Source organism: Alnus glutinosa, chromosome 14 (assembly GCF_958979055.1).
Source record: "Alnus glutinosa chromosome 14, dhAlnGlut1.1, whole genome shotgun sequence".
In the NCBI taxonomy this organism is placed as follows: domain Eukaryota; kingdom Viridiplantae; phylum Streptophyta; class Magnoliopsida; order Fagales; family Betulaceae; genus Alnus; species Alnus glutinosa.
The window spans coordinates 20,792,112-20,810,667 of record NC_084899.1 but is presented as its reverse complement, the minus strand read 5'-3'; the positions used below and the strand labels follow the sequence as shown (position 1 = coordinate 20,810,667).

At 33.7% G+C, this 18,556-nt stretch overlaps 1 long non-coding RNA gene across 2 annotated transcripts; it reads right to left on the bottom strand.

Annotated features, from left to right (window-relative positions):
• Window positions 1-1,292: 1,292 nt before the first annotated feature.
• On the bottom strand, window positions 1,293-16,690 carry LOC133856491 (uncharacterized). 2 transcript variants are annotated; one of them, XR_009898211.1, is made up of 5 exons: window positions 16,529-16,690; window positions 16,258-16,304; window positions 15,875-16,009; window positions 3,170-3,361; window positions 1,293-1,577 (listed from the first exon to the last, which is right to left on the bottom strand). It is a non-coding gene; the product is annotated as an uncharacterized LOC133856491 (long non-coding RNA). The 2 variants fall into 2 exon arrangements; XR_009898210.1 differs by having other exon boundaries at window positions 3,199-3,361.
• Window positions 16,691-18,556: the final 1,866 nt, after the last annotated feature.

Sequence of the window (18,556 nt, the reverse complement as noted above, 5' to 3'; positions counted from 1 at the left end):
TATAGGGTCCATTTCGTCCAAATAAATCAAGGTCGTGTCCATTTTCTTTAGCTATCTCTTTCAAACATAAGCTTCTTTTAAAGCATCACATCAATGGCCACATAGAGTCAAAGTAAGAAGGACGACAAAGTGTGCCCCATCTTCTCTCCCTCTTCCTATTTTGTTGTCGGCACAACTATAACTCTCATAAAATTAATCCCAACTCACGGTTTAGAGAAAGGATGGGAATTAGTTAAAAAAAATAATTAAATTAAATTAAAAACTCAGTAGCTAGCACCTTCTCACGAAAGCTGGTGACAGATTTTACGTACAAACACAAAGATACAGAGCAAAGATTGCTTGCTTCTTCAACTAAGCTAGGTTCCTTGTCCGGTGGACCATCTTTCACAAATCAAAGAGGAAGCAGGCCCCTTTATAAAGAATTTAGGGAGTCGGTGATGTCACCTTAACAATGATTTACTCATTAGAAAAATCCTGGTTGTATTGTCAGCTAAACAACTGATTTGCTTGCTCACTTAAGTTTCTACCCAATACATCTAAAACTCGGACTTTCTTTGCTTCCCCATGACACGTATAGGGTTTCTGTCTTTCCCTTTGCATGCAGAAGAAAACATAACTCCATATTTTATGTTTAACTTCACCACGTACGTAACATTTAAACTATTGACATTTTGTTTGGTTCTTGCCTAGATTAAGAGAAAGGACAAGTTTTTAATGCGAAATGAAACAGATTCTTGGAAATAACGATCGATCTGAGAAATGAGAAAACAACTTAAACGGGTTTTATTTTCCATGCCTTCTATATTGTATTGATCACTTTAATTCTCCGAAAACCCGAGGAAAATTGGCTATCAATGTTCTAAAACATAAAAGAATACCTCAGAAGAAAATTCATCTGGCTGCCAATTAAGTGGATTTGATAACTATGCACTACCTTTAATGCATGAGGTCCAGAAGTCCCTTCAAATTATAAAATTATCAACTTTCTTTCTTTTTTTTTTTTTTTTTTCCTTTTTATGAATTAAAGTTATCAACTTCTTAATTGTCCCCTTTAATTAGGGAATTCCATCATATATCTTCAAGCAACTCAAGGAAGAAATAGGATTATTATAGTCATTCCTATGTAATTTTTGTTTTATTTTTTCTATGTAAAAAGGGTAGGAGGGGGCGATCTGAGGAGTGATTTTTTACCTTGACGTGACCATATCAACACGTACTGTAACGATCTACACCAATGACACAATATTGTTCGCTTTTAGCTTCCCTTAACCAAATTTTCAAGAGGTCACCCATCTCGATACTACTCTCTCAGAAGTTCGCTTAACTGCAGAGTTCTAATAGGTTCATGGCTATCACAGATTTAAAATGCGTTGTGTCAAAAATTGTGCGTTTATACATATAAGCACATTTTCATTCTCATACTCGGGCGATATGAGACGTCACACATATACATTAAAAACTAATGACAGAATAGACCTAAACGGAGGAGACTACAAGTGCTTCGAAGCTGGCCTGACCCAATCCCACCAAACGAACTAGTAACACCTAGCCGGCTTGAAAATTATTCTTCTTTGCATCTGGAAAATACAGTGAAATCAGCTGAGAATGACCTGGACTACTAGGGTCTCTTTCTTTCTTATCAGTGACAGTGACAGTCACCCTAAGCAACCTTAAGCACTTGATTAAACAAGTGCATAATGTGAAAGAAGAGGCCACCAAAATAGTAATTAACAGATACTTCCATTACGTCTAGTACACGTGAATAGTATTTGTGATCACACACACCGAACACCAACTTCAACCTTCCCAAAATATTCATAATTAACCAAACAATATTAATTAACCAAACAATATTAATTACCCAAACACAATTAAACGTACCATAGAAAATGATGTGGGGTCTAGAAAATCTATGCTAATTTCATCATATCTTTACCGTTTCAATGATAACTACGTGCATGTAAAAAAAGTATGTTTTTTTAAAGGTGATCCAGCCTTGAACCCTATTGGTCTTTTTACCCAAGCATCCACACGGAATTCTCACCTAATGATAAGGCACATATTATATTTTCTTCTGTAACTACGCCAAGACTTTGGGTCGACGATTCAAATTTTCTAATTACTCATCGATTAATTAGCTTCTTAGTGACTCCTTAATTAATTATATACAATAATTGATATATATATATATATATCAACTTGCGTCCGTCGACGCTTCAAGTTTTCTCAACCGTTTGACCAACAACATGAGATCGATCAGGAATATTTTAGGAATTGATAAATATGAAATCATCCATAAAATATATGCCATGTGATCTGATGAATATTTATGTTTGAACATATGTCCTTAACTGTTTTATTAAACTAATCAAGTACTTTTGTAAATAATTGTTTTAGCAAATCAACAACTACACCTTAAACGTTGGCTTAACTTCCATTGGCAGTGACATCACCTTCACAGCTAAGGACAAGCAAAAGCGAGCGAGAATGACAGTTAATGGTTATATATATTGTACAAATATGTTATACATAATCTTAATTTGTACAATCAAAACATCCACGACAATGATCTTGTTTAGTCACTTATAGCATATATATGATAGTTGTTTGCATGTCATTATAGACCACCTAGACGTGTACCCAGCTAAATACGTGACTTTTGAAGTACTGGTCATGATCAGGTGCTCTTTCATTAATATTGGAAGAAAGTGTTAAAGCTGAGATAGGCCAGGATCGATCGGGTTATTAGAAGGAGATTAGATTAGCCCGGTAGCTAGAGCCTAGAGGACCTTGAGTCATCAATTCTATTTTATTGAAGCTAGCATAGAGGCGATCACCTGCTTATAGCAAGGTTGTATTTTTTTTGGTGTATTATTAAAAGTATTGTCTTTTTTTTCAATATTTAATGGAAAACAGTTACGGATTGTTTCTTTTGTTAAGTAAGGATTTATTAAAGGAACTTAGCAAGAACAAAAAGGATTCGCACGCAACCCTAAAAAACAAGACTGCCAAAAGTCGAAGAGACCCCACATTAACAAGCGCCTACAAAGAAGTAAAAGTTAGGGCAAGTTAAGTTAAAAGATTATATCAGAAAAACCTCGAGACCTAACTAAAAATTGATTACTAAAAGAATTACGTATACCCTTAAATGAGTTAACTTTAGATCTACCTCAAAACAAAATCTTTGAAAGAATGTACCCGGAATCTTTGCTTCTCCTTTGGAATAATATTGTGTTTCTCCCACAATCAGAGAGCATATGTTGTAGCAGCTACCATAATGGAGAGAAAAGCTTTGCCTCTATGAGAGGTCATCCACCGAATAAACTCCTCTCAGTTCGTACGAGCCCAGTGAATATTGCCTCTATATCAAAGATTAAATCAAATGCTGTATGAGAAAGGGTAGCAAACAAAGACATAGTCGATATTCTCCCTATCTCAAACAAAACACATTTCATCCCCTGAACTAAGCCAATAGCAACCAACCTATCTTGGGTATACAATCGTCTTCTAATTGCAAGCCAAAAAACAAAAGAGTAGCGCCGAATAATTTTACCATGCCATACTATTGTAGCAGCCAAACTGTTACGGATTGTTACAGACCCATATGAACCTAAGAAACCTACGTGAGAAGCTGCCAACGTAAAAATAAGAATTAAGAAAGAAACTGCATGAATGTAAGATTATTACTTTATCATTTATGATGTGGATTAGGAGTTTTATTAGGATGTGGATTTGGATCCCTAAGGACAGACTTGTTATCATTTAGAGTCGTAATTTTATTTAAATTCTTATTTTAAGCCTATATAAAATTAAGGCACCTTGCATGTATTCAATAATAAAAGGAATATCAAAAGTATAATTTTTTCAAGATTTGTCATTTGATTGGGAGGCCTACTGTTTCTGGAATTACCCTACCAAAGGCCTAGGATTCCTTGAATTACCAACCTATCTTAAATCCCTTAGTTAATTTCTTCTTCCATTACCTATTGCACGCCCATCATAGTACTTACGGTCCAAATCCTTTTTCAATCAATGCAAAATTATGAAGGAAATTTCAAAAAACAAAAGTGTAAACCATTTTCCTAAAAGCCCATCCTTCTAATTAAACTAATAGAATCGAGCTTCTTTTGCACTTGCCAAGAGTTCATCAATGACAGAATGAACGAGACCCTAAATACTTTTCATGCCACCGGCCACCATGATTGGCCGCTACGTCTTCTTAACCTATCCTCGGCTACGCATGCAACGTCACCACCAGGATGGCTCTCAAAGCTCACCTAGTGATCACTTAAAAAATCTGCTAAAATGTTAGTTGTTACAACTTCGACCTCCTCATTGACTTCGACACTATCGTTCTGGTTGATGGCATTGATGTCATCTCCATGAACACCGACATCATCATGGTGCCCTACTACCTCAAAACTATCGCCATTAGTGCATTTGGAACCGCTGGTGCCGATGTTTTTCACCTCCTCCTTGATCGATAATAGTAGCATCGGCAAGCTCACTGTTGGGAATAAATCTAGCTCACTCAAAATTCGGATCAGAACCCTACTCCAAGTCGAATTTGGGGTAGGAGTCATAATCCGGGTCTAATTAGGACTTCTTGAAGAATCTAGTTAATAGCCCTACTCCCAGTGAGGTATTACTTTGAAATGATAGTAAAAAAAACCTAATATAAACTAAAGATCCTAAACTCACCCAATTCAAAGCGACCTCGTTTTAGTGAATTTAATTAAATATATATTATATATAAAGAGAGTGTTGTTGTGGTTAATAACCGCATCCGCATACCCTAAAACTGCTATCCGCATCCGCATAGGCAAATAATGAATTTTGATAACCTCATCCGCATATGCGGATATCGAGTGTGAGCATTTATTATCCGCCCGCAATTTCACCCCTACTAAGAATAATTGGAATCAAACTCGATTCTTATCAAAGATTATTCCTCATTGAACTTTAACACAAATACTAAATAATTATGATCACATCAATTTTATCTTACAGCCCCCATCTGCAGCAAAGACCCCTATTCATATTAAAAATAATAATTGAATTTCTCGATCTCCATTATTCAAGTTCTAACTTCCCAATCGATAATTTTGAGGATATGTTCCTCTTATTTCAACATATTACCATGCCTAACATCATTCTTATGTTTCCAAATGTGATAAACCACCGCCCCAATTGCTATTTTGCACAATATTACTCTTATAGTTTTGGAAAAAATGCAAAATCAGTTCATGTAGTTTACTTTATTTACAATTAGATCACTGTTATATCAAAATGAACTTAGAAATTCCTATGGTATGCCAAAAAAATTAATTTACTCCCTGCAGTCAAATTCAATCAAAACACTTGACAGATTCTGTTAGCTTGTCACATCAGCACTAATAAAATGATGGCACATGTCACTCTTAAATATATAAAATTAAAAACTAAAAAATTAAAGAAATTAAAAACTTAAAATATTAATTTTTTTAATAAATAATTTTTTTTTTTAAAAAAAAAAAAGGGGGGGATGGCTGCCGAGCAACACTTACCCCCTTTCTTTTTTTTATTTATTAAAAAAATTATTTTTTAAATTTTTTTACTTTAATATATTTTTTATTAAGAGTGACACATATTGTCATTTTTTTGGGGTTGACGTTAAACATTAATAGAATCCGTTAAGTGTTTTGATGGAATTTGATTACAAGAAATAAATTGTTTTTTTAGCATATCCTAGATACCTCCAGGTTCATTTTGATATCAAATGAAACTAATTGTAAATCAAGTAAATAACATGAACTGATTTTGCATTTTAGTTTTGCTTTCAGATATATATGCAACTCCCTATTCCACCACCTCATCCCATATAATTTTAGGATTCTCTACATCGCACTTCCTTAATACCTCCCTACATGTTCTCTAGCCGGTTGAAACAGCACTGAAAAAATAGGTGATCCCTTCCTTCTATACATCCTCTACAAAATGAACATAACGTTTCTCCTTTATAACCCCATTGCAGCAATCTTTCCCCAATGGTTAGAGAATTCCTAATTGCAAGCCAGTATAAACCTATGTCTTGGAATAGCAAAGGAAAACCATACCATCTTCCACCACTTGGCTTCAGCTAGCACCCTTAGTACGAATAGCTTCCCAAGTCTCTACAGTGGAGTAATTAAGTTCATCTCTTAGAAAGCACCATATCAAGCTTATTCTGAATTGCAACCAAATTAAATCCTATGTTCTTGCTGGAGGCCAGGCTAAAACCAGTCACCATATTTTAATACACTATCCAGTTAAGTGTTATATATCAACTTCATTTTCCTTATCAGTAAATGAAATTATCTGTTACACACAATTGATAGGGTTTTTTGTTTTGCTTTGCTGAAAAGGTGTTGGCTTCTGGCGATTCGTAGTTGAATTTCTGCATGTTTTCAGTGCAATGGTGGTTAATAATTTTATGTAAGAGTCGAACTGTTGAAATCTGTTCAGAATGTTTTTAGGGTTCTAGCCAAATAACAAAAGTTCAATAATGTTTTGGAAAAATATTTTCTATTAGAAAACATTTTATATCAAAACAAACAGATTCTTATAGCTAGGAGATAAGGGAAGGTATTGAATCAAACTCATATAATATAGAAGAAGGGAAATAATGGTTATGGGCCGGGGCATGGGGGCATCTATACAATTAATATTTGAAGTTGGTCTGTCGTGCATACATACCTAGAAGTTTTATATTTAGAGATACATCGTTCTTATTGTCTGTGCATGACTAAGATTTGGCTTAATTAGTACCCCTGCTTGAGTTGCTTATCAAAGTTAGGGAAAGGCTCAATATCTAGCTAGTCAATAATATTTCTAATACAGCAATAGAGTTAACAATAAGACCTTTTTTGTCCTCTTTTAATTAATACAAATTATTTGAGTTTTGAAAGAAGATTCAAGTATACGGAACTCATTTTCTGAAAAGCTTATTGAAGTTTACTTCGTGTGTACCTGCATGTTTCTCGAGTAAGGATGGGCATTATCTATATAAAGCTAGGTCCATACCCTGTACTTAGGCTTCATGATAGACCTTAATCTCATTGACGATCTAGGCAGGTTTATTTAACACAAGTAGGAGGAATATAATTAGAAAAAAAGAAAAAAGTAGGAAGAATATAAAATTAGTGAAACAAAGGGCGGAACCAGCTGAAACTTTAGTGTGGGCAGCAAGATTTCAAAAAAAAAAATGGAGAAAGTGGGATATATATATATATATTTGGGAGATTGTTTTAAATTTTCTACCGTAAGCTAGTTCTGCCCCTGGTTAACAACCCTATATTTGTAGCTAGCTAAGGCGTGGGACTCATCCTTCTTTATTGTTTGGATCAGTACTCATCATGTTGAGCTACCACTTTAATTAATTTCTTTTTATTATCCTAGTGGATCTAGAATTCCATATGTTTCAAGCGGATGATATAAAATTGTTGCATATATAATCATCATCATCATTTATTTTAATTTATGCTTGACGTTACCCCTTGCATTTGTCCTATTATTGTATCTATATATAAAGGATTTTATTAGCTATAAAGAGATACTGGTGTCTAAAAAAAAAAAAAAAAAAAAAAAAATTTAGTGATGGAAGCGCTGAAACGCACAGAAAGTTTGAATAAAATAGAAAAGAATAAATTTTATTTTATACACACAGATATATATATATATATGTTCGGCCATGCCATTATTGGTGAAATGGCATGGCCGAGCAAAAATATATTTAATGTGTGAGATGCTCAACTTCTGAAAGAAGTTGCTTCTAATCGACATCACAGTTAATGTGAGATGCTAAACGTAATTAATTATACATTCACTAGTTAATAATTCAAAGATCAATAGGACAAATTTTATTATAATTAATATATAATTTAATTAATTAAGTTCTCGCAAATCTAAAACATCGTACATAATTACGTGTGTAAGTCGTAGTTTATGCGTCCCATCCCTCGACTGTCCGGCCGGAAAGGATGTGCATGCTCGATCTCTTATATATATAGTTTGGTTGAGATTCAAATCCCCAATCTTTTCAATACTCTTGCTATAACACAACATCACCCTAGGGAGCTTTGACTTCGGCTGCATTCTCATCTCTCTCCCACTTGTCTCCCCAACAGTTCAAGCACCCGGAATTGATCATTTACATGGCATATTGACGGTTTTTGTCAAAATTTTAAATAGAAATTCAAGTTGGAGAATTATTTGCCAAACTATGCTCATCACGAGAAGTTTTAATTAAGCTATTTTTAAAAACTTTAGACTGATTTTGTATTTTTCAAGTTGGAATTACATAGACTGATTTTGTATTTTTCAATACAAATTAATATGTAATTTCAGCCGCCGAAAGTGGAAAAAGAGACTAAGTACAGAAGATCTATGCAAAAGAACTCTAGCTAGCTAGCTAGCCCCATCAAAGACTCTCACTACGTACCTAAAATTAGGAGCATATGAAAAATACAAGCAAGAAAAAGAATAAACAAATCTAAAAAGCGATTAACGTTAATTTTCTTCTTAGACTGTATATAACTCTTAGTCTTCAAAAATAAGAATACAAAATTAATTGTGTTCCAAATCTGCATATATATGATCAACGGTTGTGACTGTATCTATAGGCCTCAAGTTCAAGTATCCAGACCCCATGCAAGCAACCAGGCCTTCCTCCATGCATATATGCTCAAGGGGTGAAGTAAAATTTCTATCCAAATTTGGCCAAGAAATTCAGTACGATCAATAATATTTTGCCCTATCGTTGAATGGTCGATCTGATCTGAATGCAATAAGGTACTCTAAATGGAACCCATCATAGCCTCATAGGGTCAACATCCCAATGTTAAGCTAAGATATATAGGCTCAAAAATAACAAGATTAGGACCACGTACCATTAGGTATATGTATGCAAACGCCATATATATGGAACTACCGAACTAGCGTACTTAGACGTTTTAGTTGTTTTTCTTTCTTTATCAATCAAAGTTATGAGGCAGGGTTAATGGGATTAATAGAAAACTGTTATTTGTGGATTCTATAATTAAATTTAATGGCTAATTTTTAAAAAATTTGTATGAAAGAAGAACAAGAAAAGAACGTTTAGACTTTCTCTCACAATAATTCCATATCAGGGCGGTCATGACCAAGAGTCAATCTAAATCAAAACTGGATTTGCCAAACATCAAAGCTAGCAAACTAAACTAGGAGTTTTCTGTTATAAGATTATTTCCCTAATTACCAAGTTTGGCTAAATGGATTAGATCCAAAGCATATAATCCCATTCATTAATTGGTGCTCAGTTAAAGTTAATATGGGCAATCGATTGATCGGTCCTAGCTTTATTCATTACATCTTTGGACGAGACTGACAACTTTTGACACGATTTGTAAACTCGACACAACTCAATACAAAATTAACAAGTTAACTAGTTAGGGTTGAGAGGTTTGACATGTTTAATTAAATGGGTCGAGTTAGGAATGACATATATAGTCTTATACTCATACCTCGACACGACCCAAACTCAACACACGAACACGAATTGCCACACCAAATTGGACCCAATCCGAATATATATTAAAGTCACAGTTGACAGATTTAGGACCATCTTAAAACTAGCCCATTATACTCCCTCAAAAGAAGAGAGGCTTAAGGGCCGAATTTTGTACACTTGTTGCGGTCGAAACTAGTATAATGCTGAGTAGATAGTATTGATTGGTAAACTTAATTTTAGTAACATTTATTTGAGTCTTTTATTATTCTTGTAAGTTACTATGTGACTTAAAGAGGTTGTGTCTTTTGGGTTTTCAAGAGTTATTTTAATAAGAGTTACATGATAGTTATATAAAATGTAAATGAATGAAGTTAATGTGAAGAAGTTAGAATGGTCATTTGTATCCTATAAATACTCATGTAAGCAAGTTATTTTTAATCACAAATAACAACAAATATTTTACTCTCATCATTTTCTTCGTTACGTAAATCCAAGACAATTTACAAGGGATAAGAAACGAGAACACCTACAAAGCTCTAACTCCGCAATATCATGATTTTGGATATTATAGGTTTACAAGCTCTTTACCAAAATAGGAGTATAAAGTCTTTGGAGCACACTAAAGGATGAGTGCATTAAAAGTACATACTTCGGCTTTCTGATAATATCTACTATGATAAGAGACTAACATATGCCCCGCAGAACAATTTCTTTTCAATGCGTACACAAATATCTAACTTTAATACCCCTGCTAAATTATTCAAAAGTGGGAGCAACTAGTTAAAACAGGTTATTGCAATAGTAAAAGAAATCAGTAGCAGGGATCAAAACCGTTATATTGAACACCAAGGATACGCTCAGGGGTCATAGAATAAAGAGAATGTTTGTGGTTTCAGCTTTCAAGGGAAGGGATGGATTGAGAAAAGGCAGCTTTCCGGAAGGTGGTGCTTGAGGACAGAGAAGAGAGGGGCTGCCAACGATGGAGACAGAGATGGTGGCTTTCTGGCTTAGAATACAAAGTTATATATCAATTTATTGTCTCTCTTCCTTTTCATTCTCTCTCTTAGTGTGTGTGGTTTACAATTTCTAACAAATTGGTATCAAAGCACTGCCTATTGATCCTAGAGAAATGACCAATTCAACCTTTCTATTTCATTTCCATCACCTTTCCAAAGACATTTTTTATCATTGGTTCATTCGTATGAAGGCATTGCTTGGATCGCAAGATACTTGGGAGATTGTAGAAAAATGATACGATGAGCCTAGTGAAGAAGCTCCATTGAGTCCTAATCAAAGAGAAGCTTTGTAGAAACTTCGAAAGAATGATCACCCCTTATTTATCAATTTTTGGATGAGGCTATGTTCGAGAAGGTGGCGAATGCAACTACCTCTAAGCAAGCATGAGAGATTCTCCAAAACTCTTACTAAAGAGTTGATAAAGTGAAGAAAGTTCACCTTCAAACATTAAGAGGTGAATTTGAAGTTTTACGAATAAAAGAATCCGAGTCAATCGCAAATTATTTTTCAATGGTGTTGGCCATAGTAAATCAAATGAAGAGATATGGAGAAAGATTTGAGAATGTTCGAGTCATTGAAAAGATCCTTCATTCCTTGTAATAAAGGTTTGACTATATCATTGTCTCTATTGAAGAGTTAAAAGATTTAGAAACCATGAGTATTGATCAACTCATGGGATCTCTCCAAGCCCATGAAGAAATGCTCAACAAGAAGAAATAAGAGCCATTGGAACAAGTTCTAGTTACAAAGATCTGTTTCAAAGATAAAGAAGAAGAACAATAAATGAGTCAAAGAGGACAAGGACATAGACGAGGCCATGGCCGTGGTAGAGGAAGAAAAAAGGCAGACGTAATAGTTTTAATTACGAAGAGAGAGGTCAAGCATCAAGAGGACGAGGAAGATGAAATAATTTGAAGCAATATGAAAGAATGTATAATAAATCTCAAGTTAATTAAATGTTATAATTGCCAAAAATATAGTCATTATGCTTGGGAGTGTAGAAGCCACACTAACAATGTTGAAAAGAAAGTTAATTATGCTGAAAATGAGGAACCAAAGTCCACTTTGTTGCTAGCTTATAAAGGAGAAGAAAGATGAGAGAAGAACTTGTGGTATCCTGATAACACGGCGAGCAACCATATGTGTGGAGACAAAAACAAGTTTGTGGAACTTAATGAATTGGTGAGCGGGAATGTTACTTTTGGAGACTTGTCTAAAGTTCCAATAAAAGTGAAAGGTACAATCTTAATCCACTTGAAAAATGGAGAATTGAACATCAATTTATTACAATTGTTTATTTTGTTCCAAGTATGAAAAGTAATATTTTGAGCTTTGGACAATTCTTGGAAAAAGACTATGAAATTCATATGAAAAATTGTAGTCTTATACTAAGAAATAACAAGAAGAATTTGATAGCTAAAGCTCCCATGACAAGCAATAAAATGTTTTTATTAAATTTTTAAACGGATGTGGCTAAATGTCTCAAGACTTGTTTGAAAGATTTATCTTGGCTTTGGCATTTGAGGCTTGAATATGAAAATTTTGGCGGATTAAAATTGTTAGCACAAAAGAATATGGTAAATGGCTTGCCTTCCATTAGTCAACCAAATCAACTTTGTGAAGAATGTCTTATCGACAAACAATTCTAAAAAACATTTTCAAAAGAATCTACTACAAGGGCAAATGAGCCGCTTCAACTTGTTCATGCGGATGTTTGTAGGCATCTCCATTAGGTAAAAGCTGTTACTTCCTCCTTTTCATTGATGGCTTTAGTCAAAAAATTTGGGTCTATTTTTTAGAGGAAAAATCTTAAGTGTTTGAAGTTTTCAAAAAATTCAAAGTCTTTGTAGAAAAACAAAGTGGTTATTGTATTAAATCCTTGAGATCTGCTAGAGGAGGCGAATTCACATCTAATGAATTTAAAGAATTTTGGGAAGCAAATGAAATTCGCCATCCTTTAACGGTTCTGAGATCGCCACAACAAAATGGTGTTGTTGAAAGAAAGAATAGGACAATTCTCAATATGGCTCGAGGCATATTTAAATTATTAATTCTATTTGAATTTAATTATGGGCTTGACCCAAAGTTTAAATTATTTGTAATTCAATAATAGGTTTGGCCCAAAGTCAATCATATTAGTTTAAGTTATTTGTAATTCAATAATGAGCTTGGCCTAAAGTTAGTCACGTTAGGGTTAGAGTTAGGGTTTAGTCTATGAGCCTATTTAAGCATAATATTCTATTGTAATAGACAGATTATAATTTATGAAAAAAAAAACAATTGTTTCTTGGAAGCATGATTCCTCTTCTCTTTTGGTGGTGAGACGCTACCAAGGCCAGTGAGACGTTAGTATGTTCTTTCATATTCATTATTTTGGTGAGACTCTAAATTAACGCAAGATTTATTTTTATTTTATATTATATTCTTATTCGTGCTGCATCACAAAGAGAATGCCTAAAGAATTTTGGGCGGAAGCTGTTGGTTGTGCCGTATATTTTATCAAATTGTCGTCCTACAAAAAGCCTATGGAACAAAACACTACAAGAAGCATGGAGCGGAAGAAAGCCAAGTGTTTCTCATTTGCAAGTTTTTGGAAGCATTGGTTGTACACGTACCGAATCAAGAGCGGTCCAAAATTGATAATAAAAGCAAGAGGTGCACTTTCATTGGCTATGACTCAAGTTCTAAAGGCTACAAGCTTTAAAATCCAAATTCCGGTAATTAGTAGAGATGTAGAGTTTAATGAAGAAGACCTTTGGGATTAGAGTACTCAAGAGAAAGAAAAATATGATTTCTTTTCCTTTTCTTGAAGAAGAAGAAGAGTCAAGAAACAAAGAGTTCATTACACCTTCTCCATCACCAACAAATTCTAGAACACCATCGTCATCATCTTCGAGATGAAGTTCTAGTGAAATGTTACCACACATGAGAAGTCTCAAAGAACTCTATGAGGTAACAGAGAATTTAAATGATGATCTAACTCTCTATTGTCATTTTGCGGATTGTGAACCAATAGGTTTTGAAGAACCGGTGAAAGATGAAAAATTGAGAAATGCTATGGATAAAGAAATCAAAGCAATTGAAAAGAACAAGACGTGGGAGTTGACGACCATTCCAAAAGAGCAAAAACTCATTAGAGTGAAGTGAGTGTTCAAGGCAAAGAAGAATGCTAAAGGAGAAATCGAGAGATACAAAGCAAGGTTGGTTGTCAAGGGATATAGTCAACAACCCGACATTGATTATGGTGAAGTTTTTTATCCTGTACGTTGCACAGTTGGAAACCATAAAGATGGTAATTTCTCTTGCGGCTCAAAATAAATGGAAGATTTATCAAATGGATGTAAAATCTACTTTCTTGAATGGAATTCTTGAAGAATAAATTTATGTTAAACAACCTATGGGCTATGTCATCAAAGGGGTTGAGAAGAAAGTTTTGAACGTGAAAAATGTGTCGTATGACTTAAAACAAGCACCAAGGGCATGAAATAGTAGAATTGATAACTAATTTCAAAAAAGTGGCTTAATTCATCAAATATCCTCATGAATATGCTCTTTATGCTAAGGTGTGTGAAAATAGAAATATTTTGCTTGTTTGCTTGTATGTGGATGATTTAATTTTTATAGGCAATAATCCAAGTATGTTTGAGGATTTCAAGAAAACAATGACTCAAGAATTCGAAATGACAAATATTGGCCTCTTGTCCTATTATCTTGGAATTAAAGTAAAGCAAATGGAGAAATAAATTTTTATTTCTCAATGAAGTTTCGCAGGGGAAATGCTCAAAAAGTTTAAGATGAACAATTACAAACTTGTTAGCACTTCGGTAGAATGTGGAAATTAAATTATCAAAGCATGAAATAGGAGAAATGGTGGATCCAACAATCTTCAGGAGTTTAATTGGAAATTTGAGATATTTGACTTGCACAAGGCCGGATATTTTCTATGGAGTTGGGCTTGTTAGTCGCTATATGGAGGCATCTACCATAACTCATTTCAAGACAGCTAAAAGAATTCTTCGTTATGCCAAAGGTACAGTTAATTTTGGTCTACTTTATCCATCTTCTAATGAATTCAAACTTTTGGATTATAGTTATAGTGATTGGGGTGGAGATGTGGATGATAGAAATTAAAGAGCACCATTGGATTTGTTTTTTATTTGGGGAGTTCGGCATTTACTTAGAGTTCTAAAAGCAACAAATTGTGACACTTTTAACATGTGAAGCTGAATATGTTGCCGCTACATCAAGTGTTTGTCATGCAATTTGGTTTAGGAAATTGTTGAAAGAGCTACACATGCCACAAGAGGATGCTACGAAAATTTTTCTTAACAACAATTCGGCACTTGCATTGGCGAAAAATCTAGTATTCCATGATTGAAGCAAACACATCGACACAAGATATCATTTTACTAGAGAGTGTAGTGTCAAGAAAGAGGTACAACTCAAGTTTGTAAAGACTCATGATCAAGTTACAGATATTTTTACAAAGCCCCTAAATAATGAGATTTTTAGTAAGCTACAAGAATTACTTGGAGTCACTAAAAATTAAGTTTAAAAGGGAGTACTGTTGAATAATAAGCTTAATTTTAAAAACATTTATTTGAATATTTTATTATTCTTGTAAGTTACTAAGTAACTTGAAGAAGTTGTATCTTTTGAATTTTTAAGAGTTATTTTACATAAAAGTTACATGAGAGTTATATGAGATGTAAATGAATGAAGTTAATGTGAAGAAGTTAGAAGGGTCATTTGTATCACATAAATACCCATGTGAACAAGTTATTTTTAATCAAATTGAATAATAAAATACAAAATCCTCTATCAATTTATCATCTTTCTTTCTTTTCATTCTCTCTTAATGTGTGTGTGGTTCCAATTTTTAACAGATCGATGGACCAAGCTTCCAACATGTTGAAATTGTTGATGCGACCAAAAAATCTGTTTCTTGAGACAGCAAGCCTAAATTGAAAGAAACTTTTCGCAGTAATTAAAGCCAAAAACTGAGACCATACTTATTTTATGATCGATCTGTCGACAGAGGTAAAAGACAACACGCAAATTATGCCCATCTGCAATTTACTTGCCCTCCGACCAAATCTACTGTTCATTACATAAGATATAATTCTGACTTACTTAATTCACACAAAATATCAAAAAATGTATAGATTCATGACAAATCATGATCATCTGTAAGAGCTTAATTGCCTCCAAAGTTCCAAACAAATAAACTTAATTTGGCACTACGTACTTAAGGATTTGATTATGGCTTACTTAATTTCACACAACATATCAAAAACTGTGAATATCCAGGCACCTTTTGTTCTAAGTATATAGAGTACTAATTTGACATACCTGGAGATCTCAGGGACAAATTAAAGGAAGAAAATTGCATGCAACTAAGCATAGGCACGTACAAAAGACCAAGCGTTCCCCTACAGCATCAGTTGTCGGAGTCCTTTTTGCACAATCCTTTGAATTCACGTACATCTGAGTCACAAAAACCAATATATAAGTTCATAAGAACAAAAACAATGAACCCACTGCTTGTACTTATCGCCTGATGATGATGATGAAAATAAGACAAGCTTATGATCATCCTCACCTTTTATTATCGTCAAAAGGATGATTTTCAAGAAGGAAATGGGGAAGGGTGGCATCTATTTCCTGAAGATAACATCTAATATTTTGGACTTCTTTTTAAGCTTCACTGATATATTAGATAGGCGTAAACATACCTTAAAGATCAACTGCACTAATCTTGCAAAGAATCATCGTCTTCGATCTACCATATATAGAGAAAAGGATATTAATTAACTAAAAGAAAAGTATGATCATGGAAGGGGAGAATTGAAACAGATCAACTTTATAAGCACTTATTTTTCCTTCTTTTTTCTTTTTCTTTTTTTTTTTTTTGGTTTTTTAATCCAGGTGGTAAGAAGATGATTGCTTGAAAAAGCAACAAATGTTCTTCTAATCAATGACAGAGGTTGAAAGATAAGCACTGACCCCATGAATCGGTGGCTGCATGAGATGAATATCTCAGTTGATAGCACGACAGATCTAGCTAGCTAGTCAGTCAAAGGTTAAGAAAATGGTGCATGCAATGCTGGTCGATCACATGGATCGAGTTGAAAATAGAAGGATTACCATGCACCATGTGCAACGATTAATAGATATCAGTTCAATGTTTAATATATTATACCTTGTGAGATTGATTTTTAATTAATATATGCTGAGTACTAAAGCCGAACAATGGAGTTGGTAGGAAGGGATCTGAAAACAAAGCATCCATGCATGCATGGTGGATAACAGTGAGGCATCTATATATATATAGATATAGATACATTTCACCTCCCAAAATATCATTACTTTGACATTTTTACCTTTAAAGTTTAGGGTCAAATACAATTTTACCCCTTGAAGTTTAAAGACTTTATTGTTTGTCTTACATGGTTCATTTTGTATCATAGATTATACCTTGTTTATGATTAAAGACGGAGATGGTAGCTCCGTCTAAAAATTAACAGAAGTCCACGTCAACCCCTCTAAAAAATTGACACGTGTCCTATACCTAATTAAAAATTAAAAAACTAAAAATAATAAAAACTTTCAAAAAATTAAAAGCATTAAAAAAAAAAAAAAAAAAATTGGCTAAGCCACTCTGTGGCCGAACCACTCCATGACCCTTGGGGGTGATTCTGTCACCCCCATTTAACCTGTTTTTATGTCTGTTTGAACCAGAGTAAAGTATATTTTCTCTTTAATTTCTTTTTTTTTTTTCCTTCCGGCTAAAAACAGTGAGGCTACCATGAGTGCACCCTTATAATTTTGCTATGAGGTCTCTCCTTCGTCCTCCCCGATGGAACTTTTGATTGCTGATATCGCACGGCACCAAATCCAATAAACTGATTTGAACCATGCATGTTTTAGGTAAAAAAAAGTCTTAACATATGTGATATGTACATGTCAAACGAAAAGGATTTTGAAAGCTATGTGAGGATCGGAGCATAATTATTTTGTCTATATGATTTCATAAAAGACAACTACAGATGGGCTGGAAAGCAGAAAGTCTTTACCAGGTTCTGACTTTTGATAGCTCCGACATATCATACATAGAAAGCTCATGCATCCTGCCAAACCCAACTTTGACAATGCTGAAGGAGCTGGTATTACAGCATTAGCACCAGTCTGAAGGCAAAGCTTTTCTAAATTTTAGTTAAAATAATCCTTTTTTTTCTACCCACTTTTTAAAAATATCATATATATCACAATCTTCACTTTCAGCAGCTTTTTTAAAGCCTGTTCATTTCCCTAATTAAATATAGAAAAATAAGTTTTGAAGACTGGGGATCAAAACTTCAAAGAGATCTTGATTTTGACTTACATAAACAATAGTTAACCAAAAAGTCCAAAACTCCTTCATTTTCAATGCTGAAGGGGCGGTACTAGGGCATTCTTAGTGGGTTCTTTATTTTAAGTTTTTCATCAAATTTTGATAAAAAAAAAAAATTAAAAAAACCTCACTTCAGAAAACTCTTTATAATTTTTCTATATATTTTGACTTTTGTCAAAATTTCACTTTAAATTTAACTCACAAATTTCATAAACTATTAAATATTTTTTCATTTTTTTTCATTTCTCGCATTTCTCACTTCACTTTTCTCTCTCCCCCTTCTTCGCTTTTCTCTCCCGTTCACCGTTTTGTTTGATTTCAATCAAATATTTTGTTTCTGCCTTGATGGATTTCATCAGGATTTTCAATGCTTTTTTTAAAAAAGTAAAAAATAAAACTTTACAGTATGATTAAAATTGTTCAATTTGATTTTTCATTTTTCTTTTTTCTTTTTTCTTTTTAATTGAAGGAGATATTAACCGTTCATATTTGAGTTGTTAGATTGATTTTGTGAATACCCTTTTTCTGGATAAAGTTTATTTTAGTCATTTTGAGCAACTTTTTATGGTACTTAAAGTTGTTAAAGTGGTTGCTCTAAAAATCAATAAAAAATAATATATGTTTAAAATAGAGAAATATTT